General features: G+C 37.3%; 1 protein-coding gene across 3 annotated transcripts in view; it reads right to left on the bottom strand.

Moving 5' to 3' along the window:
• Positions 1-24,304, bottom strand: part of FSTL5 (follistatin like 5) — a 332,497-nt gene that overhangs the window by 231,667 nt on the left and 76,526 nt on the right. The window lies entirely within an intron of this gene.

Consider the following 24,304-nt stretch of genomic DNA (forward strand, 5'->3'; position numbering starts at 1 on the left):
AATTTAAAAGGCTGTTAGGGTTTGGTCTCAAGCACCACGGTAGTAACTACTGTATCACACAATAATAATAACAGTTCCCCTATGGTAACTTTTCCCGTGGAGAACAGATTTGTCAATTTCAAGTTAATTATATAGTAAAAGACCATTTTTTCCATCATAGGCATATGTGGTTTACCCTGGGATGAAATATGCTCCTATATGAAACAAAATTATAAACAGAAAATTTAACTTATCCCCTGATCAAGTAAAAAACTAAAAAAAGTAATTTATTTATCCATGGTACAATCTAGCACAATATTATACAATTCTTGTGTTAGACATTGAAACGACACTGTTTTGTTGGGGTTTTTTTTGCTTCAAAGCCCTCCCTGCAGAAATGAGCAGTGATGGGTTTCTGCTACCTTCCCCAGGGACCTCTACTAGGAAAATTAGCATAGACACTGAGTAGCATTTAAACTGTACGGGTAAAGTGCAGCATCATCACTGTTCAAGGAAAGTTAAAAAAGAACTGTCAAACATTTTCAATTTTACTGATTAGAAGTATTTGCTCCTAGTAAATTTGACATTGTCCATTTTACTATTACTAAGGAACTGTGGTGGGTTGAATCTGGACAGCAGGTAAGTCCCCTGCCATGAAATCAGAAATAATTCAATGAGGAATTCATTCACTAATTGCCACTGGCAGGTAGATGCCCAGTCACCTCCTAGAAACCAGCACATGTAACAGGGTCATGCCTTAACCACCAATGTCCCCTGCTTTCTCCTCCTTTTCACCAGCTGTTATGGCTGAGCAGAATGCCATATGGTATAGGATACCCCTCTGGTCAGTTCAGGTCATCTGTCCCATCCATGTGCCCTTCCAACTTCTTGTTTTGAGGGGGAGCAGAATGAGAAAAAGAAAAGGTCTTGACGCTGTGCAAGTACTGTTCAGCAAGAGCTATAAACCAACGCTGTCTTGGTCACCAATCTATAACATGGCACTATGTGGTCTGCTATGAAGAAAATTAACTTTTTCTCAGACAGGCCCAGTACAGGAACACAGTGTGACAGCTTTGTAGGCATTAGTAAATCCAGCAAGGCTAGGGGTGGAGGGGAAGGAAATTAATTTAACCTGTTAATCAGTGAAATTTTTTAGAAAATTATATTGAGAAGAATATGATAATCATTTGTATATATGGAATTTCTAATTCAATTTCTTTGACAAAAGTAGTAAAAGACTAATATTTTCCCTGTGCTTTACCTGTGTGGAACATGAACACATGAAATTTAACAGTTTAAGGGTTATTAAGGCAGTCTATGATTTTTATAATCTCTTCATAAAGAGCAACAGCAAAACACTGCATACTTGTATATATGAGTATAGCTCTCAAAGACACTTTAACTCAGTTAACAGACTTTGACACCGATGACCCATGTGTGGATTTCTGAAAGGAAAAAAAAAACCACCCAAACAAAAAACCCCAACAAACCCTACAAAGTGTAAATGTCATTCCAAAAGATATGCAATATCTGAAAATGATGTTTTAAAGACAGCAAAAAGGAGTCTTAAAAAGTCTTTACAAAGAATAGACATATACATGGTGAAGCAATACCATTTGCCTCTGGAAAATCATCATCTCAAATAGGCTTGAACTTTCATGACTTCATTCTGCCATTTTTAGTTAGCTATAAAGTAATACATAGCAAAATGCACTGTGTATACATCTCTTTTTTCAGAGCTGAATTGATCCTATCTGCTCCCTATATTCAGCAAAGTGGTGTTTTTTTCTGAAGGAGTTAGAGTTAACCCAAAATATCTACAATTATCAAAAAACACCCTAAAAGTGAGACTGCACTAAAATGAAAAGACAAAATTATTTTTTCAGATCTCTGTTAAGAGAGAATATTGCTCCATGTAAAGAAAAAATACATGGAAAAGTGAAGTATCAAAAATCTTCATCCTGACACATGATATGAGAATATTCCTTTTTGAAAAATTTATAAAAGCAGTAGTCTGTATAAACAGCCTATTTAAAATTATTCCTACATGTATGTCTTTATACTTATTAAAAATTGCTTTTAAACCAGAGATGCCCATTCAAATAAATATAAAAGTAATTTCTTTCACCAAATATAACGCACTAGTGAGATGAATTAGTCAAGCAATGTGATCGCTGAAAAAGTTTCATGCTTCTGCGTTTAAACTAAAGATATTTTCTGTGAAATATAATTGCTAAAAAAAAAATAAAAATAATAGTTTTGCTGTTAAACCATAGTAAGAGAGTTTCAATTTTATAAGTCTGGTACTCTTTGTAGAAATGGTTCACTACAGAATTGTTTGTTTTTATTTTTCTGGTTCCTCTAATAAATATGCAAAAACAAACTAAAGAACTAAAGTAAAAATACAAACAGTCCTAGCTCATAAATTGTGGAAAATCAATCTTATCAGAAAACACACACATATCTTTATGAATGAGAAGGCATTTAGCTTTCAACAGAAAGAAAAATTCCAGTCAGATATTCCAACTGACATGCTTTTTGTATTAGTTGATATAGCTTCTGTCTAGTGAGAAATTGCCCTTGTTATAAACATGGCAAAAATAGTGGATTTTTTTTACTTGGATAATATTAGAAGTTGATAAAATCCACTATCATTTCTACATGTGAATTAATCTAGGGCTATATTAATAAATAATCCCTAAGCACTTCAGAAATACAAGATACAGAATTAATTGTACAAAAAGATAGAGAAAATTTTTAACTACTATTCAAGAAAGTACTGTCTACAAGAACATATACAGTGATTCATAACTGCCGCACCTCTGGCTCAGTTGTTGCATTTCTTCCCATCAGAAAATGGCAGAAAGTTAAACTGCAAACAATGGTCAGCACAGCTACCAAGTCACAGTCAATTGTTTCAGTGTTTTAGCTCCTGAAGTGGAGAAACTTTTCAAATAAATGAAGAAGAAAACACTATTATAATACTCGTTATTTATAATACTCGTTATAGGAAAGCTAATTTAATTCACATTAATGAAGCTAAATACTTTGTTATACATCATACTTTCTTATATTATTTCAAATTAAGTATGAAATAAGACACGGACATAAATCTACTTATACCTAGACAAATAAATACTGCTGTGGGAATAAGTATTTTGGGCTACTGAAATTTTTTAGTAAGTTACTGCAGGTGAACAAACCCTGTTTATGCTTGGCAACTAAGTTATTAATTGCAATACAAATAAACATTTAATCATAAATCCTTTTTAAACTGTAATGCGTTTGTAACTAAATTTTTTACAGTTATTATCATATACAGTTTAGTTAAATGACTGAAATTATAATGCAGAATACCTTTTTCTCTGTGCTTAAGAGCCACCAACTAATCTTCCAATTTAAAAGAGTTTGAAAGCTGACAAATCTGAGATCTGTGTGACTTGACTAATTAGTTTAAATGGAATGGCAGAAGTAACTTGTTTAGTTTTCCATAAATCAATTATATCTTTAAACTATACCCATATCCTTTCACACAAGCATAGCTGAATTATAACTGTGTTATTTTCTTTTTATTACTGCACTGTAAAGTAACATTCATACAATGCTTACATACATTTTAAGTCATGGCAGAGCTTATTTTACTGTCTGTCATCTTGTGTACAGATGAAGGAGCACAATACTACAGCCTAGGAAAAAACAAGGAGAGTACGAATAGGAATAGGAATGGGTATGCACTTCTTCTAAAGCAGTTTAATCCAGAAATTACCACAGCTTTTTCTGAAGAATATGGACATCACTGTAGCTCCAGTTATGCTGGTTAGCACAAACATGCTGTTAATTTTCTTTTTAAACAAATCTGTTATTTCATACAGAACTTAATATGCATCATTTTTTTAATGTCCAACAAATGCTAAATGGCAGTTGAATAGTATTTGTGAAGCAATTCCATAAATTCTGTTAGTGCTAGAATTTCTAGAAAACAGCAAAATTATGGATAAACATAGAAAAGTAGAATGGTTTGAGTTGGAAGGGACCTTAAAGATTATCTAGTTCCAACCCCCCTGCCATGGGCAGGAACACCTTCCACGAGACCAGGTTGCTCAAAGCCCCGTCCAACCTGGCCTTGAACACTGCCAGGGAGGGGGCAGCCACAGCTGCTCTGGGCAACCTGTGCCAGTGTCTCACTGCCCTCACAGTGAAGGATTTCTTCCTTATATCTCATCTAAAACTACTCTCTTTCAGTTTAAAACTTACCACGCATCCTATCACTACACTCTCCGATAAAGAGTCCTTCCACATCTTTCCTGCAGCCCCCCTTAAGTACTGGAAGGATACTATAAGGTCTACCCAGAGTCTTCTCCAGGCTGAACAACCCCAACTCTCTCAGCCTGTCCTCACAGGGGAGGTGCATCAGCCCCCTGGACATCTTCATGGCCTGCTCTGGACCCACTTGAGCAGGTCCATGTCCTTCTTATATTGAGGGACAGTACTCCAGATAGGGTCTCATGAGAGAGGACTAGAGAATCACCTCCCTCGACCTTCTGGCCACACTTCTCTTGATGCAGCCCAGGATACAGTTGCCTTTCTGTGCTGTGAGCACACATTCCTGCCTCATAGTTAGTTTTCCACCCCCTAACACCCCCAAGTCCTTCTCCGCAGGGCTGCTCTCAATCCACTCATTGCCCAGCCTGTATTTGTGCTTGGAATTGCTTCTACCCATGTGCAGGGCCTTGCACTTGGCCATGTTGAAGTTCATGAGGTTGGCCTGAGTTCACCTCTCAATCTTGTCCAGGTCCCTCTGGATGGCACATCCCTTCCCTCCAGAGTGTCAACTACACCACACAGCTTGGTGTCATTGGCAAACCTGCTGAGGATGCACTCAACCCCACTGCCCATGTCACCAACAAAGATGTTAAACTACCGGTACCAACACCGACCCCTGAGGAACACCACTCGTCACTGCTCTCCACTAGGACATCCAGCCATTGACTGCAACTATTTGAGTGCAACTACACAGCAAATTCCTTATCCACTGAGTGGTTCATCCATCAAATCTATGTCTCTCCAATTTAGAGACAAGGATATCATGCAGGACAGTGTCAAATGCTTTGGACAAGTCCAGGTAGATGATGTCAACTGTTCTTCCCTTATCCACCAAAGCTGTAGCCCTATCATAGAAGTCCATCAAATTTGTCAGGCATGATTTGTCCTTAGTGAAGCCATGTTGGCTGTCACCAATGACCTCTTTATTTTCCATGTGCTCTAGCACAGTTTGCAGGAGGATCCACTCCATGATCTTGCTGGGCACAGAGGTGAGCCTTTTTGTGTGTTTGAGTGTAAAGTTCTATGGAGCTCACATATACCTTTCTTGAAAAACAGTTGGAAAGCCCATCAGCTAGAAAGAATTTTTTTTAATTTCCTTTATAGTTATTTTTAATTTTCCACCTGAATTTAATAGCCACTGTAAAGACTTCATAACTATATATGGCCTAGTATTTTTCAACATAAATTTACTAGAGTGGAGTCACTTTTTCTGCGTATGTATAACACACAAATATTTAACTCAACTTATTTCTTCCTCCATCTTCCTCAGCCTGAATAGCATTATATGCTTTTCCATCCCATGTTTACCTTCTTGAAGGAACTTTTTTGAATGGACAATGGTCTTGGCAGTAATATTCCTCTGACAGGAACACCACAGGAGTATCACAGATTAACTCAGCAAGAAAAAGTAAACAAAGTTCTGTGGATTCTGCAACACAGTCAAGTCAAACTGATGTTTTCCAGAAATCAAGGGAGACACACTCTCCTGTAACCTGTTATGTGTGTGCTGTATTAAAACAGATGCTGAAGATTTTAAAGACAGTGATGCCAGTTGAAACAGATAAGAATGTGCTTGCTTCATATCTTGAACTCACTCACATTTGATCAGTTTAAATTAATCAGTTTAACTACAAAGTTTCTATCTGCAGTGCTTGCAGAACTTTAATATTGTTGATGTAAAATGTGACAGGTAGTGAGCAGATAAAGTCTGACATACATATTTAAATAGCCTAAAATATTAGCCATATTCTGAAAATGTATAAAATTGCTAAATATGTACCATAGTATAAAGAACACGTGAACATAAGTATTGTTCTCCAAAATAAGGTCATGTTTAATGCATATAACATAGGACAGATTAAAAATTACTTTAATCAAATCCATGTTGTCAGAGAAGTATTGGGAAATTAAAATGTGACTAAAATAAATTTAGTCTTTTGAAAGCTAGATTTGGGGAATAATCTCATGATTCTGATCTGCAAAAACTGTGATTTCTGTAATACTCTGTTGGTGGTTATGTAAGATGCAGAAATCTTTGATCAAATAATTAGTCTGACTCGGGGTTTTCTGCATTTTCGGTTCCTGCAAACAAGCTAATTTGAGGTGACTACTTTTATCCCTCTAGATCAAGAGTTTGATTTCGGAGGCAATAACTCTAGCCCAGTAAATGTTTTGGCACATTTCCCCAATATATCTTCTTTTCCTAAGCTTGTATTTTCCCATAAAAACAAGAAATTGAGGGGTTTTTTTGAGAAATAATCTATTGTAGTGCTCCATGTATCATACATCTAACATATGACTGCTGAAGAAGTGATTCAAACCTTGCTGCTATTCCAGCCTTTTTGGTGACTTCTGTGGTCCCAAAATCTGAACTCAAAGAATGTGCTCATATTCTACATAAACTGCAAAATGTTATTCAGACTAGGTCTACACCACTTATCACATTTGCATAGAGACCTTAGATTGAACTGATGAATGCTGGGCTGTTGGGACCATCCATGGTGATAGAGAATAAGAATTTCTAAATCAGTATCATGAGTCACTGCCCAACTCAGAAACAATGTAAAAGCATTTAATTATTGAAGAAAGTGACCTGTTATAAGGTCTTTTTGCCTAGAGTTTTTGTTTTTCTTTAATTTGGTTTTATTTTAATCTGATAAACTGATTAGTAGTTTATAGTCTTGAAATGGTTATGTTCAGGCTTGATTTTTCACTTCACCTTGAAAATAATCTCTTACCAGTCTCATCTAGGAAGAGACTGTTTGGTTTGCTCTGCACAACTGTCTGCTCTGAGTACTGCTATGACTCCTTGACCTAAAGCATTATCTTAAACAACCCCCAACAACTGTAGGAGGTTGCCAGCTGTGATAATAGCTTATAAGTTTAAATTCTTGCTTTATATTTCTGTAGCAACTAGGTACAAATGAAACTTCCCCAGAGGCAGAAGCTGCATTTTCTGCCTTTGATAGCCTTCTGTTTTTCTGTGCTGATCCTGTTTGATCTTAAAGAATCAGATATTCCATAACATAAACCGTTTAAGACCTTGTAAATGTATTATCTCTTTTCTCTCATTACTGCCATCTCATTAATAACCATTATACAAAATCAAAATAAAACAAGAGGGAAAACAACTTCTGAGGGAAAAAATATTCCAAAAAGCTTTTCCTGGGCAAAAATACTTGACAAAGCTAAAAATGAATTAAATTTTAAATTCTTTGACTCATACTAATTTTTAAAGTCTTAAATGTTTTATGTTTTTTCCTGATTACAATTCACAAAGTTTAACATATTCATGTTGGTATTCATTAGTGAGCTAGCCACTAATGGCTGAACACAAACACAATTGCTTTTAACTGTTTAATGATGTAATATTAACCAAAACTGTTAACATATACAGTGGCACTCTCTACTCAACACAGTCTGTCTTTGGAGTTGTTGCATGCACAAACATTTATGTGCCCATTTACAAAAAAATGTCTTTGTGTTTAGGCTTTTATAGAACCATTGCAACTAGAAGAAAATAATTGTATATGTAATGTTATGAAGAACATTCAAGGTGCATGAAAAGAACAGACATGAAATATTCAAAATAATTGAGCAAAGTGTTAAGTACACCATCTGAAGTTGTGTTGGTACCAATTCCTACATCTAACACAAAAAGCATACCAAGTGCAAACGACTAAACTTGGCAGACTTTCAAGCTGTGAGTTTTGTCTGGTTGTATTGTTGGGCTGTTTTTCCCTATAAATGGACTATTCATTATTTTAGTTTAGTATCGGTTTAATTTCAGGACTGTAAAAATGAGAAGTTATGCTGTGTGGTTTTTGTGTCTCTATCAGTTTCTATTTACTGAAATCAAGGAAATATAGTTGTACACTGCAGTCATTAACAGATAGCTCATGAGTTACCCCTCCTAGATTACTGGATCTACACTGATATGAAAGTAGAATGAGCGAGCTGTGTTTGTTATTGAATTCATGATGGTGAAGAGCAGATTTTTTTAAAAAACAATACTGAAAGTGACCTAAGTTCATATTAAATAAATATATATAAACAAATAACAAAACTGACAAAAATTGTTTAGCAGAGTGATTTTTATAATCCTATCCTTATTTTTGAATATTACATTTTTATAAAAAGGAAATACCTCTCAACAGTTTCTCAGATAGTATTTAGTGCTACCAGTTGTAAAATAATGTGCAATCTTATGATATGTAACAGACCTCTTTTTAAGACAAAACACCCTACAAGAAGCAGCAGATGAACAAAGTATTACTTACTTTTTTTTTTTTTTTTTTTAATTTTCATTTCAGTCCCTAGAATCTAATGATCAGCAAGAAGGGCCATGCTCCTGTTTCTTACTTATGAATTCAGCCTCAAGATCATTCTGGATACTTTAAGATTATTTTATTTATTCCGATTTGTGGGAGGGAGGAAAACCTTTGCTGTAGTTCAGGCTTCTTGGGGGATAGCCATCAGCTTGAAAAGAACAGTCAGTGTAATGTTTTGAAAATCAATTTGTCATGACTGAATTTGAGTTTGATGGAAGATACAAACACAGGAAAAAAATTGAAATGAAACATCTTAAGCATGTGATTTTGGTTCCTAAATTCACATCTAAGGAAATACACAAAACACAGCTAAAGAAATAATAAAACATTGGATTCAATTTTGTTTATTTGGTTCAGCCAAAGCATTTCGAAAAAAAGGCATGTCTGTGTTATGATCTCAAATGTGTTCATACTCCACACACCCACCATGACTTGCTTTCAATACCAAGTTATTTGAAATGTTTTCCAGTGGGAATAATATCTTCCTATTAATATGATGCTCCATTCCATTGCTAGCAACTTATACAAAAAGAAGGAAGAAAATTGAAGACCAAAACAACAACCGTTCATATTTTAACCTGTAATTTGAAACATTTGTTTGTCAAAGTTCTACTGAACTCTCCACTTTGGTTTGTGAAATTCAAAGGTTCTGGGTAGACTTGAATTAAGCATTCAGTGATCATGTGGAAAATAATTCAGCTTTAGATTACTTTAAGAAAATGAGGGAACTAAAAAAAGTAATTGTTTTGCAAAACAAAACACGGAAGCCTTGTATAGAAATACAGGCTTTATCCTCTTCAGTATCAAAAAAAAAAAAACAAAACAATTTTGCAATATAAAGTAATGCAAGGATGTCGGCGTTCCCTCATTGCTTCTCCACAAGAGCCTTATTTTGCATGATTATATTTCTTACCTGTACTATCTTTCCTAATATTTTCCAAGAGAATCCAATTTTGCATTTAATTCAGCCAGGTGTAAATTCTGGGCCTTGAATAGACTGAGTTTCTACTCTGGATAGAAAAAACTAATCATAAAAGACTTGGAGATAGAAGTAGAAATTGGTTCTTGAGATGATGACATTTTCTGAGCAAGATGAATTCCCTCAAGCATGGCACTTCTTAAAAAGAAACTACTGACAAGGACTGGAATGTGAGGAAACACTATCATTCCTACATTCCCCCTAGGATAAAAGGAACAATGAAAAATAAAGAGTTATCTAAAGAAACTCAGTGTTTATTTTTCTGTTATTGTTGTTGAAACATTCTGAAACAAACTGAAAATGTCGTTTTTCTGAACAGTCAGTGCAAAAACAAAGAAAAGCTAGATGTTACAGGCACATGAAGACATGTAAGAAAAAGATAAGGTCTATAAACCCTAAACTGAAGTAGAAAATAGTAGAATATCCACAATTTAAAGGTCAAGATGATTCAAGTGTTAAATAAAATTATGAAATTAAATTAAATTAAATCAAAAGTGAAATCTACTCTTAAAAAACAGCATTGCAAGTATGCATGAAATAATACATAATTTATCTTATATAATGTCTCATAAAATCAACTCAAATACCATTAAAAACTAGATTTAAGTCTAGTGCTGGCAGTCTTTCAAAAAAGTTAACAAAATGTGAGGCTAAAATGAAAAATGCATCTTATGAGTAAGTTTGATAACATCTATCGCCAGGCAAATAATTTTGTATCCCTCTATTAGTAAACTATTTTATAAGCTGAGTTCCAAGATACCACACAACTGATTTTATGAGATATTGACATGCACTACTATGTTCTGAGTACAAAAAATACAGTAATGCATGTAACTCTGAAGAAGGGAAAACAACAAAGGAAAGTAAAATGTGAGGTGAAAAGAGTTTTGGTAGCTAATTGTCAAGGGTTCTATGACATAATTCACACAGCTTGTGTGTAAACAGCTATGCATGAAAAGTTAAGATCACTGGCATTCTTCTCTGTGTTTTATGGAGAGAGGTGTTATGCTGAAACTCTGCTTTTCTTAATACTATTATCCTTTCCAGAAAGTAAAATGGAAGTGTAGCAGTGTAAAAAAAAAAATATCTCCCACACCTTAAGAAAAAGCTGCTTTATTTCATCCTAAATCATCCTTATAATTGAAAAAATAGCTTGTGGTGTTTTAGTTAAGCATTTCCTGTTCCTTCCCTCCAAAAAACTTCTTTCCTTTCTATTGTCTTCTTCTTTGTTCCCATGAGACAGAAAGGAAACTTCCCTCTTTCTGAGATTCACAATTCACAAACATCTACACTTTTCTGCTTAGTCAGTCAAAACTTGCTTAACTTGAAAAGATTTGTCAGGCAGCTTTGTTATTCTGTATTTATTTCTTCTTGCATTTCTGCTAGTGCAATAACAAAATCAATCATGTGATGCTGGAAGTTGTGACAGAAAGTCACCCTTCTATTTTGGTCTACTTGAGCAAACCTTTATGACTTACACTCTTACAAAGAATGAATTATCAGATAACTTTTTGAATAAGTTCTGTATGGCCACTATGTGAGAAATGCATAGTTTGTTGAAGTGCTAAGGCTTGGAAAACAGGCCCAAGCCAGAGTTGACCTATAGATGAATTCTGTATATTTTATAACTGAAAACCATTGTGCTAGTAGGTATTGTACTAAGTTCTAACAACACACTTGTGCTGATGAAAAGTGCTAAAGCATTGAAATACTGAAGCCTGAACAACAGGCCCCAAGTTGAAGCTGCTAACTTAGTCTGTAATCATTAACAAAGTATGTAAAGTCGCTATGGAAAATGATGCAGCTTAGAATATAATCACTAGTGAGGACAAAATGCTGAGAGAATGTATCCAACTTTCCTTGTTTAGCCTTGTTCAAGGCTGAAAAGCCACATATCTGGCCTTGTTAGAAAATCAATTGTTCCGCCCCCCCTCCTGAGCCCTGCCCAGGCTTTGGGTGGAATCCAACAGGAGAATGAAACCAGAAATTTTCCACTCAAAACAAAGGTGCCAGCTATTCTGGCTTGTTGATTTTTGGTATATAAGGCTGGACCCACTCACAGCGACTTTGGCAGCCTCACCTAGGGGTGGAGGCACCGCGTAGGATTTCCCCCTTGCCGGGACAGGCTCTGCAAACCCTCGCTGTAACCGGGGCTGCCCAGCACCTGCGGGGCTGGGTGATGGTAACGTGTGCACGTGGGGATGGATCTTTCTTAATCACTATTCCCTCACGTAGTAATGATTTGATGTATTACCCTGTATTCTCCTGTTTGTTGCTTTAGGTGCACTATTCTGCTTTTTCTTACTGCATGTTTTCTGTATTATTCTGTTACATTGGTTATCACCAGTAAGATACACCTGCTCTTTTCACTCTGGTGTCTGAGTTTAACTGGTATCCTTAATCAGCAAAACAAACTGGTGTCAGAAGTGGGATCCAACAAAAAATGCCATTATTTAACTTCAAAGGTAATTTGTCAAGTCCACCAGATACTCCCGGTTGGAAAAAGCCTCCCTGTAGTTTACAGGCCCAGGTGTGGGCTCAGGTTGCAGGACCATGCGAACAATGGGAGAACTGGCTGAAAGAAGCCAAAGCATTAGATGATGTAAATTGTATGAAAAGGGTACCTATTGGAAAAGGAAAAGAAACTATAAATTCAAGTAAATGAGGATGGGTTTTGTTAACTGCAAATAGAAAACACCAGAGTAAAGAAAGGCGGTTGTTAGAGCGCTCCCAGATGGAGCAACAGATGTGATTTAGAGAGTCAAACAGGGATGTCGTAATGCTGGAATAAGTTGCTTGCTGATAAGCTGGATACTTATGAGGCAGTGGTGGAGAAAGCCACAGTGCGACTAGTACAATGTAAGTATAGGAAAAGGAGAGGGCTGGATTTGTTGTGTACTTTGACCATTGGCATCGACATTGACTCTGAGACTTGGAACTTGTATATTGTGTATGGGGTTAAATTTGGATTTGTCATTTCTCATAGTTTTGCTAGTGGCACTTGTGGTTATAAGTGTAATTTTGTGCTGTTTGTGTAAATGTTGTAAGGTGTTGTCCTTGTGTGATAATATGAGATCGATCTGCTTAATCTAGGAGTGTGAGAGTGTGAGATGTGGTACTACTATAAAAAAGTTATCATGACTTTTGATTACTGAGATAGGAAATCCCCTTTGTGATGCAATAGAAAAATACAGCAGCTGGGTGACCTTGGAGAGTGGGACCCCCAAAGGAGTGCAGGGAATCAAGACACACAAGACAGCCCTGAAGACAGTGAAAATAGGATTTCTCATAAGGAAATGTTTATGGCTTTGCTAAAAGACAGCATCTCTCATGAAAAAAACCTGATAGTGTTCCAACTGATGAGCTGCGGTGAATATATACAGGGAGGGCTGAATAAACCTAGCTAGATAGTGCAGACTTCTAAAACTAGGAATACAGGGACAACTCAGCCTATGGCACCCCTTCTCAAACCTTAACAGGACCCTGCATCTGCTCATGGAAGCCCCACCCCCTCAAGTGGATCATCACTTCTGGGGTTGGAAAACAATTAGACACTGTTTTCTGACTTGTACCCTTTGCATGAGGCAAAGGAAGTGAATCAATATTATGATCAGTACCAGTGAATTAATGCCCAGGCTCCAAAGCAGTGGGTGCAGAGGACCAATGACCCCATGTGGAGTTTAATTTTTTTTTTAAGAAAAAGCAGTCCCTGAAAACTGTAAATACACTGATTGACACTGGAGTGGAGGCCTCCTTAATATATTGTAATCCCAAAAAATTTAAAGGACAACTTTTAATTATTACAGGTTTAGGAGAAAAATAAAGCTGTACAAACACAAATAGAAATGAAAATAAGAAACCTCCCAAAATTATTATATTCAGTCAGATTGTTCCCATTCCTGAATATATAAAAAGTATAAAGATTCTAAAAAGACTAACTTCAAATCTTTCTGATGGTCAGTATCAATATGACAAACCTTGTATTAGTGTCAGAGCTGTTAGCGCTGGCAAAGTAAAAATTCCTCCTGTGCAGATCCCAGTTGCAACTAAGTCACAATGAAGCAGTATAGAATTCCAGGAGGACATGAAGAGATATCACAGACAATTAGAGATTTATTAGATGTCAGCTTTAAAGCTCCTATCACAACAGCATGGGACAATCCAATAGGGCCTCTCAAGAAACATGATGGATCCTGAAGAATGACAGTGAATTTTAGAGAATGAAACAAACATACTCCACCACTTGCAGCAGCTGTGCCAGACACTGTCACTTTAATATAAAAAGTTTAGAAACATCCAGAAACTGGGTACTCTGTCACAGATTTGGCTAATGCATTTTTTTAACCATCCCGATTGCAGAAGAGCACTGGGATCACTTTGCCTTCACATGGCAGGGCAGGCAATACACCTTTACTAGATTAGCACAGGGGTGGTTGCATAGCCCCACTATCTGACATAGAATTGTAGCTGATCATTTAGATTAAATACAGCTGCCTCCTCACACACAATTAAGTCACTATATAGATGATATTTTGATCCAAGGAAATGATGAGGAAGTACAAGTAGCCCTTGAATTAGTGGTAAATCACATGAAACAGAGGGTTGGGAAATTAACCTGGAAAAAAAAAAATCCAAGGACCATCTCAGATGGTGAAGTTTCTAGGAATTCAGTGGCACTGTGGGCATCGAGAAATACTGCCTAAAGCCCAACAAACAAATATAAATACAGTTTTCTGCTAGTGTTATGCTGGTTAGGGATACCAATTAAACTCAGACACCAGAGTGAAAAGAGCAGGTGTATTTTACTTAAAATAACTAAATAAAGTAACAGAATACAGAAAACATACAGTAAGAAAAGACAGAGTAGTGCACTTAAACAAATAGGAATATACAAGGTAATGCATCAAATCATTACTACGTGAGAGAATAGTGATTAAGAAAGATCCATCCCCACGTGCACACGTTACCATCACCCAGCCCCGCAGGTGCTGGGCAGCCCCGGTTAGAGCAAGGGTTTGCAGAGCCTGTCCCGGCAAGGGGGAAATCCTACGCGGTGCCTCCACCCCTAGGTGAGGCTGCCAAAGTCGCTGTGAGTAGGTCCAGCCTTATATACCTAAAAATTAGCTAGCCAGAAAAGCTGGCACCTTTGATTTAAGCAGAAATATTTCATTCTATTCTCACATTAGATTTTCCAAGGGCCTGGCCAGGGCTCAAGGAAGAAACTAAGGTAGTTTCCCAGTTTATCTAATTGATTTATGAGCAAAGTCTCACACCCGGTCGCAGGGCCAGACAGCTCTCTGCAACTCTTATCTTGCCTATACACAAGGAAAGATAAGGATATATAGGTGTATATTTAGCATAAACATGCTTAGTACAATACCTACTAATACAATGGCTGTTAGCTATAAAATACACAGGACTGATTCATAGACAGGCTCTGGCTTGAGCTCATTATCCAAGCCTTAGCACTTCAGTCTGTTATCGTGCCTATACTTAAGAAAAAGTAAGGAGATAGATATATATACTCAGGATAAACATATTTAGTACAATACTTACTAGTACAATGGTTGTCAGCTATAAAATATACAGGATTCACCTATAGGTCAACTCCAGCTTGGGCCTGTTGTCCAAGCCTTAGTACTTCAGCTAGAGAGGACTTTAATTTCAGATTTTCAACACTCTTCACATGTTTTCCAGCATGTGATAAAAATCACACAATACAGTGAAAGTTATTACAGTTACTTTATTTACTATTCAGCATACTTCAGGGTCACAGTAATGCACTAGTAAGCATGTTGATGCTAAGGATACTGAAAGAATAGTGATCATATTGAATGAAGCTGACTAGAAAACAATTGGTTAATATCTTTCAGTTATATAGATTTTATTAGAAAATATAAATTCATTGGAAAAAATTTCCACTGGAAGACATTCATTTGAAAAAATTGACCAGGTGAAATAGTTAAAACTAATAGTATGATTTTTGCTGAGGGCACAGGATATTAAAGCAGCTCACATTTAGAATACTTCACAGCAGTAGGGTTTACTGAGGGTAAAAAGGCCCTCCCAGCTCTGAACAAATTACAATAAATTCTGAGAAGTCTCAATTCACTGTCACCATGAATTTTGATTTATTTCTGAAACAAAAGAGGACCAGCAACTTCAGTCAAAAATTTGTCCAAGCTTGAGTATACTTTCGATTTTCCCCATACTGAGAAAGTTTTCTCCATATATCTCTGAAATAGCGCAGTCACTTTCTGTACTGGAAAGCAATTCCTGTTCCCTTCACAGCTTGCTTTCCATTAATACCATTCACATAAATGATACTCAGTAGTATAAAGCTTCTTTATAGAGGGTACAGCTAGGGTTAAGCTTTAACTATATAAAAATATGACAACAGATAACAGAGTATAGGAGTCTTATAATCTGTTCAGAGCCCTCATCTCTTCCATCCTCTTGCAGTGAAATGAGTATTCTTTCTAGTGTCATTTCAGAAAAGGAAAATGATGAATGCTGCTCATTCTGCACTAATACACATGCACATCTCTCTTCTCTGCTGTCATTTGCAATACTTTAGGAGTAATGAGACAAAATTCTGTTCTAAAGTACAGAATCTAACACTTCTTTCTTTTCATTTTTTCCCATTTCTACTACTCCAACTTTAAATAATCACATCTTCTGAATGTCTTCTGCTAGTCCTTCTAAGTTAAACTTTTTTAAAGTGCAAAAAAATCCTCACCCACCCCAAGATAATTCATATTAATTTGTTGAGTTCTTGTAAAGGTAAGAAGGAATCTTAATAATTTAGTTCTCCCACAGAATACTGTACCACTGTGGCTGTCATTAGACAACAGTGCTCCCATAAACAACATTAGCACTGCAGAATACTACTGATGCTTCATAGACAGTGTAATATTACAATAGCACTGTATGCAAACTGATACTGGATGACTTTCTATAAAATTTAAGATAGCACACAGTTTCATTTAATACAAACCAGTCAGAAGGCAGATTTAAGCCATGTTAATACTTAGTTCTCTGAACAGTAGGCATTCTCCTGGTCATTACAGTAAAACAGCAATTCACAACACTGTGCATCAACAGCAAAGTGTGCACATAGGTCATCCATTCCTTTGAGGAAGATGTGGAAGCCAGAGATGGAAAATAAGCATGTTATCTCCTGCTGGCTAATGACTAATGTGAATCAGGTGTTCAGAGCCCACATGATTCAGCCCCGAGATATATGGACAAAAATATATATGAAGCTCCACATACCTGCTTGTATAAGGATTAAGATGCAATGTTTCAGACACTTCCCTGTTTAAATCCTGAGTACTACCTACACCACATGAGATGTACTCTGTGGAAGGTACTCATTTCTTCCTTTGCAGGAAAAAATCAAGTTTATCATCTAGTTTGCCTTCATGTCTTTTATGACCTTACATTGGTTTCTCATTGAGAAAATTATAATCATCTGGCAATATCTAGCAAAAAATAAACGGTATAGACTGCCCTGTGATCCATCAGCCTAATGAAACTTGGTTTCTCACAGCTTTTTGTCTTCTCTCAACTCTGCCTTTGCTCTTTACTTTGCCTTGCCCCAGATTTTCTCCTCTTTCACAGTAAAATCATGTCTCCTGTATCATGACTCCAGATAATAGACAGAGTACATGGTGACTAAACCAAATATATGTCAAATGACATGCCAGCATGTATATGGTGATTGGTCTGCCATTACTCATGTGCAGCACATTTTGAAATAATTTAAAATAAAGTAGCTCATTTTATAATGTTGTTAATTAGTACAAAACTGTTAGGATGTATTTCTAAGACTCCAATTTCTTTCAAAGTTGACTCAATCTAAACAACAGGCTTAAAAAGTTATTGTGACATTACTGACAGGAAAAACAGAGATGACTCCAGAAGCTTATTTTCTAAAAAAGAAAGACAATAGAAGGAGAAAAAGAAGAGTGAAAAGAATTCTCAGGTAGTTAACTATGTACTGATGGGGAAGCAGCTAATTTACTTGTGGACACAGCTGATTATTTAAGCAAAAAAACAAAGCTATATGAGGTAGAATAACCACCAGGCATCTTAAAGACAAAGTGTTTAAAAAGTGTTTAATGCTGCCTAAAATCAATCCAGCAGTTAAGCTTGTTGTGCTATGTCTCTAAGACCTCTTGTAAGTAAACACATTCCTAATGCTAGTAAATACTATACTCATCAAGGATAGTCAACATATGAATGCAAGATGGGTTCATTTCAGAAATGTCACTGGATTTGTTTGCCTATTCATCACTAGTTGTATTCTTTAGTGCATATTTTTGCTAGTCATTTCCCTTAAAGGTTAATCACCTGCAGCATCTTTTCAATGGTTTTAAGTTCCACATTAAAAACAAACATAATTTCTAAAAGTTTTAGAGAATCACAGAATCACCTAGATTAGAAAGGACCTTGAAGATCATCCAGTCCAACCATTAACACAAGACTGACACTTCCCATCTACACCATATCCCTAAGCACTATGTCAACTCAACTCTTAAACACCTTAAGGAATGGCATTTTGCCAATTACCAGGCCTAGCATAAAGGACACAGCCAGCATAAAGATGAACCAATAACCCAATTGTATTTGATACAAAAGGGTCAGTACATGGGTGAGCACTAGGGGTACAAACAAGTCAGATTATACACAATTGACATCAATCCCACTGACCCCAACAACACCAGCACACAACCAACAATGGGTGGAATAAATGGTGAAATGCAGTCTCACATAGAAGGGACAGGAAACAACCGAGTCAACAAGCCAAATACATAAACCCAAAGAAGTCACATGCTGAATCTCTACACAGCCCACACTTACAAAAGCCAGACCTGACTGGAGCCCAGTCCCAAGGAGGCAGAAGGTCCTTCCCCAACAAGAAACTCTGCAAAGTGCACCCACCTCACAGACAGACACTGCCCCTGCCTGCGAGTGGTCCCAGCTTTTATCCCTCAGTGGGACACCTGACCTTTGTTTACTTAATGTGGGACACCTGGGGCTCATTCACCCAATGGCTCTGTCTGCCAGGCCGGCCCCACCCTGGAGGGAAGCCTAAAGGTGAACTCACCCCCCCCTTTGTGAAGGGCTGTGGGAATCACCCATATGTCAACCTTAATGTGGGACTTGGGGTTAAAACCCCAGCATTTCAGATGGGGGACTCCACCACTGACCTGGGCAGCCCATTCCAACACCTAACAACCCATTCTGTAATTAAATGCTTCCTAATATCCAGTCTAAACCTTCCCTGGTGCAACTTGAGGCCATTACCTCTTGTCCTATCACTAATTACTTGGATAAGGAGACTCATCCCCAGCTCTCTGCACCCTCCTTTCAGGGAGCTGTAGAGGGCGATGAGGTCTCCCCTCAGCCTCCTCTTCTCCAGACTAAACCCCCCCAGTTCCCTCAGCCGCTCCTCGTACGACCTGTGCTCCAGACCCTGCACCAGCTTCGTTGCCCTTCTCTGGACACACTCGAGTCATTCAATGTCCTTTTTGGAGTGAGGGGCCCAAAACTGAACACTGGAATCGAGGTGTGGCCTCACCAGTGCCGAGTACAGGGGTCAGATCCCTTCCCTGTCCCTGCTGGCCACGCTATTGCTGACACAAGCCAGGATGCCATTGGCCTTCTTGGCCACCTGGGCACACTGCTGGCTCCTGTTCAGCCGGCTGTCAATCAGCACCCCCAGGTCCCTCTCTGACTGGCAGCTCTCCAGCCACTCCTCCCCAAGCCTGTAGCGCTGCTGGGGGTTGTTGTGGCCCAAGGGCAGCCCCCGGCATTTGCCCTTATTGAAACTCCTCCAGTTGGGCTCAGCCCATGGCTCCAGCCTGTCCAGGTCTCTCTGCAGAGCCTCCCTACCCTCGAGCACATCAACACTCCCACCCAACTTGGGGTCATCTGCAAACTGACTGAGGGTGCACTCGATCCCCTCGTCTAGATCATCAATAAAGATGTTAAACAGGAGTGGCCCCAAAACCCAGCCCTGGGGGACACCACTCGTGACTGGCCGCCAACAGGATTTAACTCCATTCGCCACAACTCTTTGGGCCCGGCCATGCAGCCAGTTTTTTACCCAGCAAAGCGTGTGCCCATCCAAGCCACAACCATCCAGTTTTGCCCGGAGAATGCTGTGGGAAATGGTATCAAAGGCCTTACTAAAGTCAAGGTAAACAACATCCACAGCCTTTCCCTCATCCAATAGGCAGGTCGCCCTGTTGTAGATCAGGTTTGTCAGGCAGGACCTGCCTTTCATAAACCCATGCTGACTGGGCCTGATCACCTGGTTGTCCCACATGTGTTGTGTGATGGTACTCAGGATGAGCTGCTCCATCAGCTTCCAGGGCACCAAAGTCAAGTTGACAGGCCTGTAATTTCCCAGATCATCCTTCCGACCCTTTGTATATATGGGCATCACTGTGGCCAATTTCCAATCTGTTGGGACCTCCCCGGTCAGCCAGGACTGCTGGTAAATGATGGAAAGCAGCTTGGCGAGCACCCCAGCCAGCTCCTTCAGCACCCTCGGGTGTATCCTATCTGGTCCCATAGACTTGTGTGTGTCTATGTGATACAATATGTTTATCAGTGGCTCACTGGAAGTGTGGGAAGGACAGAGCTACAATCACACAATCATCTGCAATTCTCTTAAAATTCATTTATCTAATTTCTTGAATCAGATGGCTTCTGTGGCAACATTTATGTCATATGTGTTAATATGGAGAAATACGTAGGGTTTTTTTCAGTAGGCCTGATGTAAAACTTAAATCTTATCTGCAAAAGAAATAAAACTTCATAACCCTACTGCTATTTAAAATCAATGCATTTTAAGTATGGTTCCTGATCACTTTAAAATATACAAAATAATTCTTGTTCTTTTGAAGGAGATGGCAGGGAGGGACCCAAGTTCTTTGGAGTAACCTGTGTGCAATGCAGTAGAAGAACATGAACAGTTCATGTTCTAAACATTGACATCAAATTTTTGAAGCTTGAAATTACAGATAAGATAAATTTGTCCTTCAGTATTTAAGGTAGGTTACATTTTTTAAAGTATCAGTTGTGAAATCCACCACTGAAAATGTAAAAATTAAATGCTGTACTAAAAGTCATGTGTCAGCCTAAGATCTCTTCCATCTGATCTTCAGTTTTCTCCGCACAACAACATAAAACCCTCCCAATCCTTATAGCTTCTTTCTCCTCAGGGTTAGAGCTTTCTTTTTTCTCCATGATCCCATCATAACCACACTTAGGGGTGTATCTCTGCTCTATAATCACAGTGGAATTGACACTCTTACTTACACACCATAGAAGCAAATCCAGAGTTATCAGGGTAAATAACAGAACATAGGAAGGGTTACAGGTAAAATATTGTTGCGGAGAGGTGAAAGAACACAAGTCCCTCTGTGTTTACTCTCTTTTTTAAATTTTCTTTGTTGTAGAGCCTAGAAAATTTGGTAGCAGCCAGACTTTTCACGCAATATGTGGGCGATGCATAAAAGTGCATTGTATACCTTGAGTACACCGTCAGCACTACAATAATGGTGTTATTAAGGACTATTAGCTCTTTTTGTTCCTAATAATCATACATTCTTACTACATGGTACCTTGGAACTACTACTACAGAGGCTCAGTGGATTTCAGAAATTAGAACATTTCCTGTCACACTTTCTGATTAAAAATATCTTAACTTGGAATACTGAATTTACACTATATGTTGAAGATTCACCTGAAGAAATCCCAGTATGTATTAGGCAAGCTCCAGTTTTCAAGCTTTGGGGACTTTTACATGAACCTATTTTTTTTCTTCAGTAAGGAGATAATATGAAAATGCAATTTGTCTGCCTCTGTGGCTTTATCTCATTTAGTTTTAAACATATATACTTCTCATAATACAGTTTACTTTCATTTTCACCATGTTTCACTCAGGAAAAAAAAAATCCAAAGATAAACCTTTTATAAGAAAAAAACAACATCAACACTCAAGAAGTATAACTATCAAATATTTTTGTTTTCTATGGACAGTACAGATAGATGGGAGATGGAAGAAAAGTGACTGCTATCATAGCAGGTACAGCATAAAAATTCCTATAAACTACCAAATGTGGCACAGAATATTTATTTCCTATTGTGGTGGGTAATATGACCAGCTCCCAGAAAAAAAAAAAAAAAAAAAAGGAATTAGTACTATATTAAAACACATTAACTAGTGAAATTAAAGCTGTTCTTATCTGCATAACATCCAATCCTATTTTAGCTTCAAGAAATAAGATAAAATTAGATTTGGAAAGAAAAGGGAAACGTTGTTTTCAGATCTCTAACTTTTCTCACTGTTCTCCATACTACTAAAAATTCTGATACCTGCAGTTATAGGTATGTTTCAGAAACCATGTTGTCTAATTTATGATACACTGGGCTTGAGGTCTGGTGACTGTTGCATTTCTACTGTTATTTCTAAACCTTGGACATATAATTAACTCAAACTATGGTGGTGTTCTGGTTTTGCTTGCGTGTTTGTTTTGTTTTGTTTTGTTTTGTTTAATGTGTAGAATAATGTTGACCAGCATACGCTCCATTGTACTAATATGCTCCATATTCACTAATCCAACATATGCTACAAACATCTTCTGAAAATAATTGTTTTTCAAGTCTTATATCTGTCTCCCTAAAGCCAAAAACGTAATGATAAATTGTTAGGAATGTAGTAACATTCTACAACATCTGAGAAGGAATGCAAACGTTCAAAATGTAAGTGCCTTATTAGGTTCTTGGCACTTTATGTCATGACTACTGCTAGGAGCATTCTTTTCATCTTCTCAGTCTTCCCTCCCCTGAATGTGGCAATTGCCAGTTGTGTCTTTTTGTCACTTTTGATATATAAATGCACTTTATACACAGAATTAAACTCTGAAAGAGAGAGGCTGGTACAGACTGTTGTTACCCTACTGTAAATAGAGAAGGTCACATCAGAAACTGAACAGTGATCTGCATGAGTTCTGCTAACTTCCAGGTAGAATTCCAATTTTAACCTTAGATGGCTTGGGGAAACATAAAAATTGCCTCTCTTCTCTATGATAGAGTGCCACATCCCAGAACAATAGAAATATTGAAGTAGATTCCTGCTACGGAAATGAAAAACAAACAAATCTGAGATTCATTTCTTCAAGTTGAAAGTTGTTTGTCATGTTAGGCAACCTCAATATGAATATAATCATGTTCTTTCATACTGACATAAATCTAGTTTGTCTTTTGCAAATTCTCCTGCAGATTACACACTTGATTCAGTGCAAGCATAATACTTTAAGCATGTAGTCTTGATAATCTAAGTTTTTTAATGTCTGTTGTCCATCCTCCAAATTTCCAACAATTCTCTCATTAAAATTAGTGATTCCCAAGCAAACTTACAAATAATGTAACCAAATAATATAAGCTTTTTCCATTCACAGGCATCTTGCATTCTAGTATAAACATTTAACAAGAGCAGAGCCATCTTCTATTGTAATTAGGCATTTCAACCACTTTCAGCTGAGTCAAGTAAGACAATTTTAAGAAGCTAGATGTCTTCTTCAAGATCAAAGTTAGATTTTCTTAATTGCTTTTTGGAATTTGTTTTACCTTTGTATGATAAATGTGATTCACACCAATTTTAGACTCTATATGGGTTCATTCATGATAGCTTGAATTTTTTATTATTATTTTCTATCTTGTATACTATTTTGTACTATGTATCTTCACAGTGTTTCCTCCAAATAAGGAAATATTAAAGAGAATCACTAGCCAGTAGACTTGCCCTAGATAAACAACAGGAAATCCCTGAACAGATTAGCGGTTTGCAAGTATTTTAATGGTTTCCTCTGAGACAAAAGTCTGGAGTCCTTTAATGCAAGCAAGGATTACAAATGTAATCTCATACTGGGGCTAACTCTTCAGTTCAAAATTCTGCTACTAAATCAGCAAAATATCTATCAGGCACAGAAGAATATGATGTGATCCACCTAGTGTTTAAAAGTCAGGAGGGTATTTTCGTACATTCTAGGGTAAGGAGGCACCATGAGAAAAGCTTACAGAAAAAAAGTACAGAGGAAACTCTCAGATTAAAACTCTGGAGGACATTAAAGAAAGACCAGCAAGGTCTGTGTAGGTGTATAATTCTTCCAGAGATATAATACTTCTCCGTGAAAATCTGACCAGTGCTCATGTGCTGTGTGTGCAATATGTAGTCATTTAGTGCCAACAATAAAGTCACAGAAAGTCTATAACTTTAGTAGAACTCCTGAAGCATGTACTAGCTACACAAATGCATAGTGTTAGCATGGTCTAACACTAATTTCTGTATTTTAGACTACCGGACTGTAATATATGTAGTTAGAGAACCCATACATGGAGGATTCTTCAATACAGAGATGTATGTGGAATCCTATAGTGGGTAGCACCTACATCTACCAGATGAGCGTTCAAAAGCATATTGGACCAGAGGAATTACATGAATTATAGTAGTTCATATGTAGAAAGGAAGCTCAGGATAATCAGAAACAGTGGTTGTTCTGCTGCCTAAAAAATTTTATATACTCTTCCATGGATTATTTTTTTTTTAAGATTAAAGAATGATAGTCACTAAAACACAAAATATGTGCAGCTGCTTCATGAATTCAACACCATA

The sequence above is a fragment of the Athene noctua genome, chromosome 4, assembly GCF_965140245.1.
Source record: "Athene noctua chromosome 4, bAthNoc1.hap1.1, whole genome shotgun sequence".
NCBI lineage: Eukaryota > Metazoa > Chordata > Aves > Strigiformes > Strigidae > Athene > Athene noctua.